This window comes from Notechis scutatus, chromosome 3 (assembly GCF_049901735.1).
Source record: "Notechis scutatus isolate UNSWTSFEM ecotype Mainland chromosome 3, rNotScu1.2, whole genome shotgun sequence".
In the NCBI taxonomy this organism is placed as follows: domain Eukaryota; kingdom Metazoa; phylum Chordata; class Lepidosauria; order Squamata; family Elapidae; genus Notechis; species Notechis scutatus.
Window position 1 is genome coordinate 40,193,642 of NC_142011.1, and position 14,297 is coordinate 40,207,938.

The window sequence follows — 14,297 nt, forward strand, 5'->3', positions numbered from 1 at the left end:
AGAAATGCAAATAATTTTGCCAAGAAACCTACATACATCATCTTCCAATGGTTGAACATATAAATATTACATATTATATTATATTACATATAAATATATTTTTGAAGATGGTCAAAAATTCTTAAAGGAACCATGTATCATACTTCCTTTCTACAGTCAGAGAATGACCACTGAAGTGCTGTACTAGGTGGGGCAGGCTCATTAACCAACAACAAAGAGTCCCAGAGAGGATACTAAGCTGCCTGTCTACAAGCTAAGCAACAACTGGGAAAATACTAAGCTCTTTCAATGTTAGTTATGCCCATGGATGAACACCAAAGGCCCTTCTTTGTATGTCCTCACTTTTGGAAGATAAATATAGAAAGACTTCAAAGTAGACTTGTAAAGAATACTTGAATTTTTTTAAGAGGGACAAAGTTTTATTGTTCCAGTTATGTAGAGTTATTTAGTTCTGTGACTGTTTTAAGCTGTTCTTTCTACATTCTTGCTCAATAACTATTTTAATGTTGTATTTTAAAATAGGTATTTGATATATTATTTATTATAGGCTTGACTGTGTCCAAACATAAACTGCTTGCATTTTCATCCAATGTATTCTATGTAAGAAGTTCGTACCAACTAATATAAATGACTGATTCTAGTGGGAATTTACCATACAATCCTACATATTCTAATTAATATGTATAGCATCTATTCAAAGGTAATCCAGTGTGGGAAGGACAAGAGATTATAGAATTGCAGTTTAATGTTACTAAGAACCTCACTACATTAGGAATTCTAATGTAACATATTCCTTGATTAACTATAGTAGCTTCCAGCTTATTCTTTTATGGCTAAACATTTATACAAATCTTCCTAGATGTTGGGAGTTATAAGATTATAGCATCTGGAAATGACCATGTTATAAAAAATTATTATAATTAATTATTACAATGCAATGCCTTTGACCTCCTGAGCACCTACCTCTGCAAAAGTAAAAAGAATAGCATTCCTAAATAAGACAACTCCATTATTAGTCCAGGATTTAGTTTCTCATGTATCCAACCTGATGATTTTGTACTGTTGATGGTGATGGAGACATGTCCATGCTTCACCATTGCTCCCCTATAACTGGGATTTTGACGCATCCTTCCCCAACCCAGTGTTAATAATAAACCTTCAAGAATAATAGCCCTGATAAACTGCTTTCTATGATCATCCAAATCTCTTTTAAAGCTGATGAAGTTATTGCCAGTTTCTATAGCTGTTCCTAGGTGTTCCAATTTAATCTGATTTCAGGTTCATTTTTATGTGAATATGTTTTAGAAGTCATCTTGAAGGCACTTGATGAATAGTAGAATAAATCTCATAAACAATAGATGGATAGTCAGAGTCATTGATCATATTTGCATGTATACCATTTCTTGTTGAAATGTCATTCATTTTTGCGAATATTGGCATGGCAGGAGGATTCCCACTGCCAAAAAACGTAGCATAACCTGCCTGCTCTAAAGTCTACACATGTTTATGCATCTTGCTTTTTTTTTTTTTCAGAAATAGGCAAAAGTGTTTGAGATATGAGACCATTTTTATATGTCTGGTGTATTGTGTCTTTTTTCCTAAATGCTTAGCCCAGGGATATTAAGCAATTGAAATCTGTCAAAGAAAACTCTCTCAGGACTCCTTTGCAGCAGAGACAATCAGGCAGCAGAGATATAGATGCCTATTTTAAACTTGCTTAGGCATTATGACCTACTTTTTTTTTCTGAATAATTGAAGGAAGAAAGTACACGGCCACCTTATTCACTGAGAAGTTCCAGAGTCATGAAACAGAGCAGCTTGTTATAGTGACTTGTGAATAATTAGCTAGTTTATACTATACCCAAATACTATTCTGATATTTGCTTTCAAAATTAAAAATGCAAAGCCTGATTAGACTATATCCTTTTCTCCACTGTTTATGTTATGCATATAAATTAAAAGTAAGATCCATTTCTGAGTAACTTAATTCAGTTTTATATTTCCCAGGTCCACCAAACGTTGCCAAGAAAACAAAGTTGTTGCCTATATTTTTTAGCATGGCCAGTTTTCCAAGTCAATGTAAACAAACCATTAAAAAGTATTTGACAAAAACAGATTTTACTTTCAATCCAAATTCAAGCACTCAGAATTTATAACCATCCCAAGAATATATATTTTATTTGACATAATATTTTCAGAGGGTTAATAGCACCTAGCATGCACATTGCTATTATAGTTATTTTGAAATTTATAATAACTTCCAACATGAAATAAGATAGAAAGTGCATGTTAATTTCCTTTCCAACATAGATTTGCTGAAGCACTGCTCCCAAATGCCAGTTCCTCAAGCAATTATTCAGGAACTCATTTCAACTGATAAAGTCTTCCATATACAAATACTTTCATTTCCAGTCTACACCAGATGGTAATGTAATTTTGAAATGGTTAACAATTGCAGTTTTTATCTATGGAGATTCTCAGTCATGAGGTCATGGTTGTCTCACAGGTGATTTTTCAAGAGGCAACTGGACTTTCTTTATTTTTCCTTGAAGAGATTTTGCTTCTCATCCCAGAAGCTTCTTCAGTTCTGGCATCACTTCTAAGTCAGAACTGAAGAAGTTTCTTGAGTGAGAAGCAAAAGCTCTTTAAGGAAAAACAAAAAAAGTCCAATTGCCTCTTGAAAAAACACCTTTGGGACAATTGAAGTTTTTTTTCATTTGGAAGGTATAGGGATAGGCATATTGAGAATTTTTCAGATGACTTAGATGTTGAGAAAGTGAGCTGCAATGTACCATGTTTTTAGCATGAAAAAATGATAATTCATTTACAATGAATAAAATATTAAACAATTTATTTAATAATTTATTAAACCTGCATGCCACCAACTCTCAAAGACTCTGAATGACTCACAACAAAGAAATTACTGTTTAATAATATACATGGTTAATTATAAATTTAATTAAAATATGGTGCACTTTTTGGGCAAAGATATAACACTAAAGTTATTTATAGCAGTAAGGACACTGAATGTCATGCCCCTGGTGGAGACTGACTCTGAGGGAGAGGAGGAACAGCCTATAGGGAGTGGAAGTGTGGCTCCGGAGGTTGTAGAGGAGGCTGGGGAAGGGCAGAGGCCAGTTGGGCAGTCAGAGGAGGACCCAGGCCCATCCCATCTCCATCCTAGGGCATGCAGGGAGGAGAGGATAAGGGAGAGACATGGTCTACTCAGGAGAAGAGGAGCTTGATCCTCTTCATGGGCTGCAGCTCTGACCAATGGATAAGAGGAAGGACATGCGTACTGGCGAGTGCTGGAAATCAAGTGTGGAAATAGCTCTAGTCTATGGTTCCCCTCTGAGTTTGGTGTCCTTCCCAGTGTGTATTCTGTTATCTGTGGATGTCCTCCAGCCCTTTTCTTGCCTGGTTTGTGTTGTTTTTTACTCTTTATAATTTAAACGACATTTTCCACAACTGCAAAGTGAAGGAATAAAAGGGGCTTCACCTGTTTTTTGTGACTGTGTTTATTTTGTATCCCACCCTGGGTCATCACATTGAATTTGAAAACAGAGCAATCTGGAACACTCTGAAGACCTTGCCAAATAAAGCTAACTCTTTTTAAAACCTGGCACCTTTCAGATTCCCAGAATTCCCCAGCCAGTGTGAAGCTGAAGACCACACATGTTCACCAAGTTTAAAAAACAACAGAGTTGAAGGCTTGAAGACTTTAAAAATCAGAGTTTGATTTGGAACCTTAAATTTGCTCTACCCATTGCCTGGCCAATCCCTGTCTCTTTGCATCACTGTACATCTTGCTTTTCCAACTCAGTTTGGCAAAGCAGCCGGATGTCCCACAGTAAAAAAAAAAAAGTCAAGATGGCAGCTGCAACCATGGAATCATATAAAAAAACACAGTATAAAAAAGAGGTTGGATCATGTGATTGGACACTTTGTGGCCTATTTATTTATTTATGCATTGATTGATTGATTGATTCATACATACATACATACATACATACATACATACATACATACATACATCACAGTTATATACCTCCCATCTCACCTAAGTGGCTCTGGGTGGTTTACAGTATTTTTTCCCTGTAAATTTTCCTGCACAAAGGGAATTTGGTTGTAGCAATATGGTCATCAGGCCACATACCTAAGAAATCATATCACTTTTCTTTCAGGGCTGAGCTACATAATGTAGAGAACCTGTCCACAGTAGCAATTCTTAGCCTAACCCAATTCTCGCTAACCACAGAAGAGCTGACAGCATAATGATGCATTGTCTTAACTGTCTTCACTCTCTTCTATTATTTGCAGCTTGTTATTGTTTTTTGCAGTATGGAAAATAGCAAAAGAAGGCTGCATGAATCATAAACAGGAGGGGGCAGGACAAAGGCAGTTCTATGGGGGCAGCAGTAACGTTGGATTTTTGCCAGGCTATTCTGGAGCTACTGTAAATAATATTTTTTAAAAAGTGCTCAGTAAATAAGATGTGTGCAGCCTGCTTTAGTTTTTATTTTATATTTGTATAAGAGGTTACTCTCCCAGAGTGGGATTGCTACTCCAGCTCCACCTATATTTTTTAAGGAAATATGCTCCTTTATATTCCTAAATTCATAACCAATCTCCATGTGCAGAATTTTTTAAAGCTTCTTTTGTTCAACTGGAGCTGGGACAAGGTGGGATGGGGTGGGGGAAATTGATATTTTGTATTTAAAAAAATTGGGGGAGAGAATTTTTCTGCCAGCCCTGCATATGATAGTCATAATATATGTAGTTTGGGCCTCCATGCTTTTACAGCACATACAATCAAATCAGAAAAGAAGCTTTATATACCATAGTTCATTTTCTCAGAAATCCATGGAAGCGGTTTGTGCAGCTTAATATTTTTACTTAGTGTTTTATGTGCAGATAGTCCAAAGGAAGGGCTTTTGAGGATGAAGCCTGCAGAACTTGAGTTTAATTTAACTGTTCTCTTCATCTTGGGCTTAGCATTCTACCCCTCCCAGCCCCTTTTCTCTTGATGGATGTTTTCTTATTCCTTGTGCTATTTGTAAAGGAGAAAAGTCATACATTGGCATCAAGTGTGATAAGCAGACAGACTGAATTTTTTTCAGTGTATCCCAGGAAGATGCACATTAGGTCTGGTTATGAAAGAAAGTTGATGTTTTGCTTTTAACTAATTAACCCAGTGTACTTTTCAAACAAAGTATTGCAGCCGTTAATTATTTTCCCCTTGCTAAGTGTTGGCAAACATCATCTATTACCCAAACATGACATAGCTGCCTTTTTGTGAACCACCAGAATCATCTTCCATGTCACTCTCTGACAGGAGGATGGTAAAACTGCATTATTCAAATTGCACATCAGTCACAAAAATTGAAGAGTAATTTGTCAAAGTCACAGCTGTGCTCAATAACTACTTGGAGATGACTAAGTAATTAATCAATAATGCATTCTCACCTTTTCATTTCCCAGATTGCAGGTGCTGCTGTGCTGGAATGCCTTGGAATAATAGAATGAGATGTTCAGTGTCTGCTGGGTTGGCAGCTCCAATATTCAGGAGGGAGCTTCTAACACGGCTTGTATCCAAGACGGAAATGTTGCTGGAATACAGTCACTAATTTTGTCTTCATAAAAACTTCATGATCACAATGATTTATAGAGATGGAGATTCAGTAATCACCAACATCAGGGTATGCCCATTGATTTTTTGCAAGCAAGTCAGACTTCCCTAACTAATTTGATGCTCTCCATGTGTGTCTAGAGGATCAAATGCTAAATGGTAATTCTGGGAACTGAAATCTAATCTGTCTTGACAGACCAGGATAGAATTTCTAACCCAAACGGGCAATTCATGGCCCAGGTATATTATAGATACAAAACAAACTAAATCCTCCTTCCACACAAACCTCATCCTCACCCATTTGTAAAATGTTGACCATCTACTTTCTCACTCTCAGCACTGCCAAATGTTAAGCTTGGTTCTTGACCTCCAGAACTTTTCCCAGGCGTCTACAAAAATAGAACACATAATGAAATATGTGTATGGGGGGAGGGGAAGATCGGTTGTTTTAGACAGCTGCTAGAAGTTTGTAATTGAATCCTGACTGCAGACAATGAAATATTAATTTAATCATTATTGGATATTAATGCAAACAGTAATAAGTCCTAAGCAAAACAAGAGATAAAATAATCCATACATTTCATAATGATTAAAACAGAATAAATGAATGCATTGCAATGTAACAAGATCAGAAAATGGAGCAACTGTAATATAATTGACACCCCCCCCCCAAAAAAAAATCCCCTCCATAATAATCTATAAATAAGACTCGAAGACAAAAGTGTGTTAATTCAAGTCATGGCACAAATTTCAAATTTCAATTCAATATTTATACTGGTTCCCAGTGTAAATATGTAAGGTTGTGCAAATTATTTGAAAGTGTTTCTTTGGAAATTCCCCAGGAGACAACAACCTAGAAAAAGAACAGGTTGCTTTAATTCTTTCCCAAAGTTGCTTCAAATGCATTTAAAATATTTCTTTTCAAGAATTTGCACAGTTCTAATAAGTGCAATAAAACATTTATAATATTGTGGGGTAAAGTTATACCTATCAATCCAGGTTCAAGTCTTAGATGGTCTTCAGATTCAGATGAAAGGTCAAAAAGTGAAAAGAAAAAAGGAAGGTGGGAGGAAAAGATGATGAAGAGGGGCATTGTTATGATAGTTAAAGAGGTTGAAGGAGAAGAATCACCTATTCAATGATAGTGGCAGGAAGCCTAAAGATTTAGACAGGGTTGTTTTGGGGGAGAATTGGTGTGGGGATGCTAAGCACACTGCTTTGAGTTTCTAAAGAAAAGGTAGAATATAAATCTAAGAAAGAAATATTACAATGGTGTAAAAATGATATTCATGATATCCTGATTTAGCTTCTGAAGTAATCCTCAAATTCATTTTTTTTTTTTTTACTACCGGTTCTGTGGGAGTGGCTTAGTGGGCATGGCAGGGAAAGGATACTGTAAAATCTCCAGTCAGAGGTGGTATTTGCTGGTTCTCCAAACTACTCAAAATTTCTGCTACTGGTTCTCCAGAACTGGTCAGAATCTGCTGAATACCACCTCTGATTGCTTATTTGGATTCTCATTGGCTACCAATTATTTCCTGGAAAATGCGATGAAAGTATTAACATAACAATAATAGATAATCAAACTAAACCATTACTAATTTCTTTTCCTTAGTTTATTAACTTATTTTCTCACTTCTGGATTCTGCTATTGATAATTGTTATAAATCCATCCCATCCAATCATTGTTTGGACCCAAAGATATCCTTATCTAGAAGGTACCTCCTTATATCACATTGTGCCTTTCAGCTAGAGCTAGAGCCTTTAAAAGTTGGAACTTGTTGTGAAAGCATAATATTACCCTACCTACTGCATGCCCAGTCTCTCTTTTTGCCTCATTGTGCTTCTTGCTTTTGTAAATACACCTTACATATCAATCATAGCTCTTTTGTCAAAATAAACCTTTTCTTGAAGAACAGAATACAATATCACTATAGAACTATATGAAAAAAGAAATCTTGATTTTATTTAGGAACACACAGGTATTTCATTTGGTCTTGTCTGGCTCCAGACTTCAAAGCATTTTTTTTACTGTGTAGCACACATTGACAATTTGTGGCTCATGAAACCTCTTAGTGAATATCTCACATTCCAATCTTTGCAACCTTCTATTTCAGCTGAATAGAGAAACCAAAATGTTAATGCAGTCCTTGGTTCCAGCTATAACTCCTCAAAATCAGACTTTCTGGTCAAGACTTGATTTAATATGGAATCAGACAGATCCTGTTTTTCCAGGAAACCTAATTTCATGTTTATAATATCCTTAAAGTATGTGTTTGGTTTTTGCCTTTAGTAACTTTAGAAGCAAGTATTGTACTGATATGCTCCTTGCTCATAGCAATCAAAACGCTATGAACAAACAAATGTGCAAGTGGAAAATCCATCAAGTTCATCAACTCTTTATCCATGTATTGTGTTGGGACCACATTGAAAAAAAAGAAAACATATGAGGTTGTGGATCCAGGACCCACAATGATTCCATGGGATCATTTTCTTTTTAGGTATTTTGACTGAAAATCTTCACTCAGAGCTGTCAACATGGGTTGACTTGAAACATTGTCTCTTAAAATCTGGGAAAAGGCAGTAATGAAGAAACTGGAATGGCCAATGGCCAAGAAAGGTACAAGTTACATTTTTCTTAGTTTCATCCCCCAAAATTGAAAGAGTGGAAGCAGAACTATCTGAAGCTGGATCAACAATGTCAAAATAGTGGGAACCATCAAGCAGCAGAAGCCTGTATTTCTTTAAATGTGCAATGCAAGAATGGCACCATCATTGGGTTTTATTTACCAATCACAGCTACTATTTTGACATTATTGAGTAAGTCTGCAGAAATCCCCATATTTTGAGCAATGATAACTAGGCAGAAGCAAATAATTTATGGACAGCAGAAAGCAAAAATAAAGGAAATCACAGAAAGCAAATATTTTATTCTCTACAAGAATTCTTTAGTTTGAACATCTTCTCCATCTGCAGGACTCTGCTCACCAATATTTGTAAATACACAAAACCTAGCAAAGCATGGTCTCTTTCCAAACTGAATCTTGAACTAAGGACTGAAACTCCTGAAATTTGTCAAGCTATATATAACTAGCACATAAATAAAAATATTTATAACATCACAAACAATACTTTGGATAGGAACAGTAGCTAAAGTTTTGGCCTAGCACCAGGAAAACCAAGGTGCAAGTCCACCTTCTGTCACAGAAGCTCATGGAATGACTTTTGAGCTAACTTTTTAACTTACAGAAAGGTTACCGCAGAGATAAATAAAAGCAATGTGATGTACACATTATGTGTAGGCATTGCAGAAGGAAGTTGAAATGGGTTACACTGTGTAAGCAGACTTTAATCAGAATAGAGCTGGAAGTCACTTGGAGGTCTCGTAGTCCAGTGGTGGTGAACCTTTTAGAGACCGAATGCCCAAACTGCAACCCAAAACCCACCTATTTACCAACACAGCAATTTAACCTGAATAATGAGGTTTTACTGCCTAAAATAATGATAAGCAATGCAGAGTTCAGCTAATTGTTCTAGAAAAACGTGATAAATGCATTTTTATGTCCCTTCATTTTTTTTCCTGCTTTTGAAATATTATGTTTAGCAACAATAAAAAAGAAAAACTTTTGTAATATCATTTCTTTCCCTCCCCCTCTTCCCCCTCTCTCTTTCTCTCTCTCTTTCCCTCCCTCTCTCTCTCTTTCCCCACTCTGTCTTTCTCTCTCTCCCTCTCCCATTTCTCTTTCCTTCCATCCGTCTCTTTATCTCTCTGACCTATCCATCCATCCATCCATCCATCTAGCTAGCTAGCTATCCATGCTCTCCTGTACAGCTTCACGTGTTATGTGAATCCAACCACTTGGGCTGTGAAGGGGGAGTGGAAGCTTGCAGGCAAAGCCAAGTGTTAAGAGATCCACACAAAATAAGGCAACTCCAACCTGGCTCAGCTGGCAAGTGGGGAGGAGGGGCATCCCAACTCTGCAGCTCTGCAGGAAAGGAAACTTCTTTTTTTGGTGAGCTGAGGCAATGCAGGGTCACCTTTTGGTTCTGCATCGTAATGGGCTTCAGGAGGAGGGGGGACCTCCTCTCCCCCATTGTGAAGCACACAAGTGAGAAAGTTAATCAATTCCAACTTCACAAGATCTTTTTCTTTCATGACAAGTTAGAAGAACCCACTGTAACTACATAGCCAAAAAGGCATTAAGAGTTGTTAACCTAATCCTACGTAGCTTTTTCTCTGGTAATATCACACTACTAACTAGGGCATACAAAACATTTGCTAGACCAATACTCAAATACAGCTCATCAGTCTGAAACCCACATTACGTATCTGATATTAGCCCAGTTGAGAAAGTCCAGAAATATTTCACAAGAAGAGTTCTCCACTCCTCGCTGTAGAATACCTTATGCCACCAGACTTGAAATTCTAGACCTAGAAAACCTTGAACTACGCTGTCTTCGGTCTGATCTAAGTATGGTATATAAAATCATACCTTGCAATGACTTACCTGTCAATGAATACTTCAGCTTCAACCATAACAACACAAGAGCACCCAATAGATACAAACTCAAGATTAACAGCACCAAAATTGATTGCAGGAAATACGACTTCAGCAACAGAGTGGTCAATGTCTGGAATACTCTACCTGACTCTGTGATTTCTTCCCCAAACCCCAAAAACTTTAACCTTAGACTGTCTACCATTGACCTCACCCCTTTCCTAAGAGGTCTGTAGGGGGCATGTATAAGCGCACCAATGTGCCTACCATACCTGTCCTATTGCCACACTGGAGCTGAGGGATAAGGAGGGGGGATAGAGATGGAGGAGTTTGTAGTCAAAACAAAATACTTTCTCCTGGGAACCAAGGACTTTCCCACAGGTGGCCAGGGTGAGGAGGAATGATGTTGTCTGACAACCGAATGGGACCTTGATTGGACCATGTGGCTGATTGAAAAAGGGGATAAATTTTTACTTTTAATTAGGTGAAAACCATGAGAATATTCAGAATTGGTTTTCACCAGCTTATGCCAATGTGATATTTCCAATAAACAATTTCTTTGAGGAACCTGCTTGCCCCGGAGCTCTGTTTATTATGGATGTATTACTTGGAACCCTGACATTAAACTGACTCTGACATCAAAAACAAAACAAAACAAAACAAAAATGAAAACAAAAATGCAATACTATAATGCAATGATTTATCCTCAGAGTTTCCCCACTTATCTAAAAATGCTTTAATGGTTAGCAACCTAATTTAGACTAAATTATTATTTTAATGTTTCTGGTCTAGAGCTATCACTCGAGTGATAAAAGTGATTTGGACTTTGAAAATGTGAGTTCAAATAAGTGATAATTTGATTAATAAATTTGTGAGATTTGCAGTTCCTAAAGGCTTTTAAACTTAAAAAAGCTGTTGTGATATATTCATTCCTCACCAACAGTTTCACCAAGTGGGTTATTGAACTCACTGAATAATGTGGTAGTAAAATTAAGTAATTAATAAAATTAGCATTTTAGTATAGTTGTAACCTAGGCAGAACCTAGATTCACGAGATTTAATTATCTTTTTCTAGTTTGAATAATTTGTATTCAATTTCACAGAAAACATGCAAAAAATGTTTCCATGGTGCTCTCTGTAAGAAGAATCCTAAAAAAAGAAATGGAAATAGGTTGCTAAAGTTTAACTAGAGGTTGACATTTCACTGCACGCTAACAGTACTATAAACCCAGGCAACTAGGATAGAAAGACTACACATAGCTTTGGTCTTCTATGGAGCCCATGGAGTTCCCTATGATCATTCTGAAAGCTTCAAAGTGGACTCTATATTTAGAGATGGAAACATTTTAACTATAGGTAGTCCTCACCTTACAGCCAATCATTTAATGACCATTCAAAGTTACAGTGGCATTGAAAGAAGTGACTTAGGGGGGGTGGAGCTGGTGTCGTGGCGGTTGGATGAGTAATCTTGATCCTCCCAGATCACCATTGATATCTCAGCTGCTGGTCGGTTCCCATGGACCTAAACCGTCCCGTAGAGACAGTGATTGACAAGGGCACATCCTGTTGATCCCAGGGACATCGCAAAGTTCCTTGTTGATCCAGGGAAAGCCCTTTTTGCCGGCGGCAGAGAGGCAGCCTTCCAAGCTGCTGAAGCTGGGACAGCTCCAGAATGGAAGAGATTGGAAGAAAGTGTGTCAGTTTGGTGAAATGAACTTTTACTTATTATTTCTTGGAGAGAACACCCTGGAAAAAATTAAAGTGGACTAAAAGTGAAGAAGAAAGAGTTTAAGCGGCGTGATTAATTGTCAAAGTGAAAGTTTTTTTCTTTTTTTCCCTTTTTATTGGAATTTTGAACTTGGCAAAGCTGTTTAACTTTAAGCTGGTCTGGTACTTTTTAATCTTTTTATTTCTGTTTGTATTTCTTTCTCCTTTTTTAAACAAACCTTTTGAAAATTCTTTCTTGATTAAGACTCTTCTGCTTGATTTAAGATTTATTTTTCTCCCTTTAAAAAAAGGGGGGGGAGATTTTACTTTTTTTCTTTTAGTTCCTGGCTGTAGAGTGAGGAGGGGGAAGTGAAAGTGAAGGAAAGTAAGTAGCACAGCTGACCAGAGGCTTGGATACATTGTTTTTTTTTCTTTCACTAGTTTGTGTTACAATCAAGGACTCTGAGCTGTGTATTGGAAAAGATAGAGATGAGCATGGCAGTTTGTTTATTCAGGTACTCATTTCTGAACAGATAGCTGGAGTCTGGAGTTGAAGTTGAAAGAAAGAAGATTGAAGTGACCTTGAAAAACTCTGAGCTGATTTATCAAAGAGCCTTGGATATCTGGCGGCAGAGGCTTGTTTTATATTAGAATTGCTTTTTACCTTTTGCCTCCCTTTCTACACACACACACACACACACACTAGTTGGGCTTTTTTTTTTTTCTCTTTAATTGGATTTTGACTTTTAAAACCAGGAACCAGAATGTAAATCTTTTATTTTTGTTTTCTTTTGTTTATTAAGAGGAAGATATAGAATATTTCTCTTTCTCTTTTTTCCCTTTTTTATCATTGATTTTTTACTTTTTACATCTACCATTGTAACTAATTGGATAAAGGTATACAAGTGCCTGAAGACTTTCTTTTTCCTTTTTTCTTTGGAGTGGCAACTGTTTGCCTTCGTCTTTTCCCCCCCTTTTTTTCTTTTTTCCTCTTTTTTTCTTTTTTTCCTCTCTCTTTACAGATAAGCATTATAAGATGAGTAGAAAGACAACAGATCCAGCTTCTTCGATACCAAACCCCTCACCATCTGGAGCACAATGATCTATACAGACAATATTACAACAGGAAAAAGAGAAAGAGAAGGAAGTGACATTACAGATGATTATGCAAGGAATCCAGAAGATTGAGCAAAAAATAGAAAAGACAGATGAGAAAGTGGAAAATATTCAACTGGATGATGAAATATGAAGACAGATTTTTAAAAATTGAAGAAGATATATAAAAAGATAAGAAAATTGGAGACATTGATATTCGATTGAGCAATGTCGAGAAGGGCAGATGTGAACCTTTAGGATGGGAAATAGATAAATCAGAATTTTATCTAAGATTTCAAAATATAGAAGAAGGAAAAGGTGAAAACCTTGCTGAAATAACGGCAGAAATATTGGCAGAAGCACCGGAAATAACCAAAGAAAAGATGATGGATCAGATGGATGAAGTATTTCATGTCTATACAAGATATGCAACAAGGAATAGACTACCAAAATAAGTTCACATTAGATTTACTAAGAAGATTACTAAGACACAGATACTCCAGGTGGTGAGAGAGAAAACACTAAAATATAAAGACAAAGAAATTGTGGTGCTGAAACAGATACCAAGAAGAGTAAGAGAGATGAGAAGAGAATATTTATTCTTGACTGAAGAGTTACTTAAAAGAGGAGTAAACTACAGATGGCTGATGCCAGAAGGCCTTTTGTTCACTTGGCAGGAACAAGGACACAGAATTGACACAGTTGAAAAAGCTGAGCTATTCTACTTAGAATACTTTAGAGGAAAGGAGGAAGAAGAAAGAAAGGAAGAGTCACTGACTAAATTTCAAGAGGAGTGTATAGCAGTAATTGAAAAAGAAAATGAAGAAGGTGCAGTAGGCGGGAATTGAAATGTACTAGAATTGAAATGTACTAGAGCAATAAAACCCTCTTATAAAGCTTAACATGGACGAAAGAAAATTGATTTCGATTAACATAAATGCATTTAATTTGGCTACTAAAAGAAGGAAAGTATTTCACAAATTAGAAAAATTAAAATTTGACATAATCTGCTTACAAGAGGTACATATTAAAACACAACATGAATATATACTAAAACAAGGAAAACTAGGGAAATTATTTACATCGCTGGCACAATCCAAAAAAAGAGGTGTGGTATTATATATTAAAGAAACAATTTTGGCAGAACTAATCTACACAAATGATGATGGAAGGATTCTGATGGTGGAAATAATGAATAACAGCGTTAAAACACTTCTAATTGCAATTTATACCCTGAATAATAAACAAGAAGAATTCTACAGAAAATTACACACAAAAATAATTGAATTGGACTATGTTAATATTTGTATGATGAGAGATTTTAATGGAACAATTAATGGCCGGTTGGATTATAAAATACAGAAAAC